Source organism: Pezoporus flaviventris, unplaced genomic scaffold, assembly GCF_033815535.1.
Source record: "Pezoporus flaviventris isolate CSIRO_AGI_PZ_B2104156 unplaced genomic scaffold, CSIRO_AGI_Pfla_v1 ptg000057l, whole genome shotgun sequence".
Lineage (NCBI taxonomy): Eukaryota > Metazoa > Chordata > Aves > Psittaciformes > Psittacidae > Pezoporus > Pezoporus flaviventris.
Window position 1 is genome coordinate 6,460,868 of NW_026892605.1, and position 4,219 is coordinate 6,465,086.

The window sequence follows — 4,219 nt, forward strand, 5'->3', positions numbered from 1 at the left end:
TCTTGAATAAGGTAGCTCTTTTGTTTTTGGCTAGAGTTGGAACTGAAACCTAAGGGCTTTATTAAGCCCTTTCATAAAAATACATAAAATATAAGAAACATTTGAAGTAAGATATACTCCTTCACTGAATGGATTAGTTGGCTAGTGGGTGTTCACAGTGTGTTCAGTAGTGTATGTAGGTGGCTATAATTAAAAAAGATATTTGGCCTTAGTAAGTTGAATGGTTCGGAATTGAAGAAAAATGAGATGTGCTGGGTGCTAGTAGTTGGAACACAAGCTCATAACTATATATACCTGGTTTTCCAGATATGGGTTTTTAAATTCCCCAAAAAGTTTAAATTTCCAGTCCTATGTGGAATTTTACTGACACTTAATTGGCAACAAGTTAATTTCAATTTTATATGCCTCTGATCATGAGATGGGTAAGCAGGTTGGCAATAGTAAAAAAGCTCAAATAGACGAGGAAGTCACTTTAGATAATGTTTTAGACAAACTGTGAACTGTGACTGCCTTTGAAAGTCTGTGCTGATAATTGCATAGATAAGAGGGCAGAATTTGATGAAGATTCTTATACAGGAACTCTTCTGCTACATGACTTGAAACAAGTTTACTTGTCCTGTCTACTACCAATCTAGTCCCAAAAGTGAGTTTTCTGACTACTTTTGAATGAAGAGACTTCTGTAACAGATGTTCTCAGGGCTAATGGAAATGTTCTCCAGTGTGGCCAGTATTTATTGCCGAACAAAATGTAAACTGATCTCTATAGGTAAAGAAATTGGATAAACTGTTTTTTTCCTTCTACTGTTTTAAGCATTTGTATTCACTCTAAACCAGAATTTAAAGAAAATTGATTTGACCAGACCATTCAATTTTAGGAAAATGTGATATTGATGGAGCTTTTTGAGTAAGCTGTCACTGTTTATGTATGTTTCACCTTTTAAGTGTGCTACAGATTGAGTTATTTACACTCTCTGCTTGAGTTATCACAATTGCAGACCAGAAGGGGAAAATCAAAGTAGCCAAATAACTCTTTCATAACTTTGTAAGTTCAGGAACTATCAGAATAAAGCTGTTAATGCCTCAAATTATTTGCAAAACTGGTCTAAATGTAAAGATGCAAAAGACTAATCTTTTAGAAAGTTGTCTACACAGAGACTGGGGTGTGTCAGTTATTCCTAATCCATCTGTAACCATTTCAGGATGGTTTATGTGCCTCTGTCTCATACACTAGTCAATATACTGTTAAGATTCAACACCCCCCTCCAATGCCATTGTGTTGAAAGTCATAAATAAATGATTTTTATGACCAACTTATGACTTTCTAGGACTTTACCACTGTGTTAGATCAGAGGTTTAGGTATTGAAAGTGTACTAAAATACCTGCATAGACAAATTCTTGGCAGAGACCTTGTTTAGAGACATTTGTGTGCTTTAATGTATTAATAGAGACTGATTAGTCTGATCAAGGTGTGTATGTTCAGACTTAATGATGCCTGTCATTCCTTGTTACGAACGCTGAGACTAAAAGACAATGTTTTCAGACCCTGAAGACTCAAAGTATGATCTGTTTAGAGCTTAGGAAGAGATTTCAGAGTCAGATTCCTAATTTACGTAGCAAAATGCAAAGCTGACCTACTCATGAGTGGCCTCTACTGGTTTTGGCTATGTTTAATTGCACTTCTGTTAAAGCATTTACTGGTGAATGCTTGATTTAAGTAACCACGATGATTCAGAGATCTATAATAGATAAACAGTAAGCAGCTACCTTTTTTATTAAAGAATTGTAGAATCCTTTTTAAGGTTCCTTTATTACAAAGGATTTGCAGTACAGACACCTTACCTGGTAGACAGTATTCTGTGACAGGACTGAGTATTGGTTTAACACTGATTTAATCTGGCTGGACTGGCAGTGAATTCTACACCTTTTCTACCTGCAGAATCAGATACATGGTCTTTTCATTTAATGCCAGTCCACAATGTGTTCTGCTAAACTAGACCTGTCATTCTTTGCTTTTTTTTTTTAAAAAGTGGTGTATGCATTATGTAATAAAAGAATAAAAACATCATAGATGCAAGAAGTTGTCCTGTGCTTTATTTCAACTTTCAAAAGCATTTCAGGTGTTAAGCTTCTTTTCATTTATTGTGCAGTTGTAAATAACAGCTTTATTGTGCGGTTGTAAATAACAGCTGTAGTAAAACACAAACATCACTGTAGCAGCTTCTGGTAGGCATTGCTTAGAGCTACCGCATAACTTTTTTCACTTTGGAAAAGGGCAGTGGTGTACCTCACCCAGACAGCTTCCATTGCATGTTTGTTACAACTGCCATCATAACCCATAGCCTTGCAATAGAAATGTTTTGTTCTCTTTCACCACTGAACCTCATACTCAAAATAACCAGCAAGTTCCTTCTAAAGGCCATACTACTGCCTCAACTCTGTACAGGGTTTTAAAGCACAGCCTATTAAATTCAAAATACACTGGTGATAATGCCCTGTCCTCTAAACCATGATTTTCCCTAAAAATTTCCATTTTTAACCCATGACAAAGTTGGTGGAAAGTTATGGATGGAAAAACATTTTCCTTCACTTTGTACAAGGTATCAATTCTTCAGATCTTTATTAAATGCAAAACAAGTTGTATGGAGTTACATGATACATAGGAAGAAGAATTTACACTAGTGCTGAGCTGCAGAGATTTACTTTTGAAGTAATTTAAGGCACAAACTGAAGGCAAACTGAAGCAACACAGTATCCAATATCCAACCTCCCATTGCTTCTCCACTCCAGTTTTCACAAGGCATATTGTCCATTAACTCCTTTGTGAGGGACACAAGCCCAGTAGTGAGTTAAACAACAACATGGTCTAGTGTAAAGCTCATGGCAGGAGTGTTGGATCTATGTAATTTTAAGGTGCCTTCCAGATCTAACCCTTCTGTGATTCTAAGGGTCACCAACACAGTTAAGACTTTGTAAAAACCAAACCACAAGATAATGATGTATTTGCTGTACTATAGAAAGTAAAGTTAATTTCTAGTACTTGTACAATCTTTCCACAGTAATGAATCTGTTCTGTACTACCAGGTATTTATTCCCAAGCACATCTCTTCAGATTGAGATGGGAAACACTATAAACTATGCAGCAACCCCACAGTAATGCTGTAGGCTCATTTTAAATATCCATGAATAAATACCATCTGCTTGATTGCTGCATTCACAGAAACAACAGCAGCATCTTCATGTCCTACACAGGGTGCAAGTTTTACCCCAGGACTTCTCAACTAACACTTATATTTGCTGGAACATTCCATGCTTATACAAAAGGACCATCATAATAGACATAGACAAAAGTTCATGATCATATTCTTAGTTTGGTTTTGGACAATTACTCATCTTTTCACAGGACTTCAAAAAAAAAAACCAAACCAACAAAACCCAACACTAGCCCATACTGATTAGTGTTACAGATACAAGAGAAGTGATACTACAGACATAAGCTATTACCAGAAGAAAAGTAATAAATTGATGTTTCTTAGTATCACCAAAGCATCTACCCCTTTCAGCATTCGCTGCAGTCTGAGGTTTTGGTCCAAGATCTATAATCATTTGAGTCTTCCTCCTGCAAAATTCCTGACAGTTTATGAGTTGCAGTTGAAAGATCTTATTCTTTAAAAGAAGCAAGAGAATATTTTTTACGAGTTTTTATCAAGCTCATAGAAGTTTGATCAAGGTCACAGAAGCTTCAATATTGCAGAACCTTACTGTATCAGAAAACAGCAACACACCATGAAAGAATTGATAACCAGCATCTACATTTACAGATGCTTGTTCTGAATGGGTTTTTCAAAGTGTATTTTGCTAATAAGAATATTAAGACAGGTATTATCTTTATGCTCTGCTCAAGAAAAATTTCACTGGCCCCTTTATATTACTTTTTCTCTTCTGCATTATTTAGCTGCTTTCCTGTCAACATCTCCTTTCTCAACATCTATTTTCTGTTTTCAGGCTTGGTAAATTCAAATTCAGGACTCTGTCTCTCACAAACAGTGGGCAGCTTCTCATCTTACTACATATCTTGTTCAACTGAGCATTTAAATGGGTTTAACCCCATAATTCACTTTGAGGTCCACAAACTCAGACAAAGACAATTCCTTAGTAAGCCATATTAAAACATCTAGCACCCCTACAAGCCATTTCAAGAGCTGTAGAACTGGTAGAGTC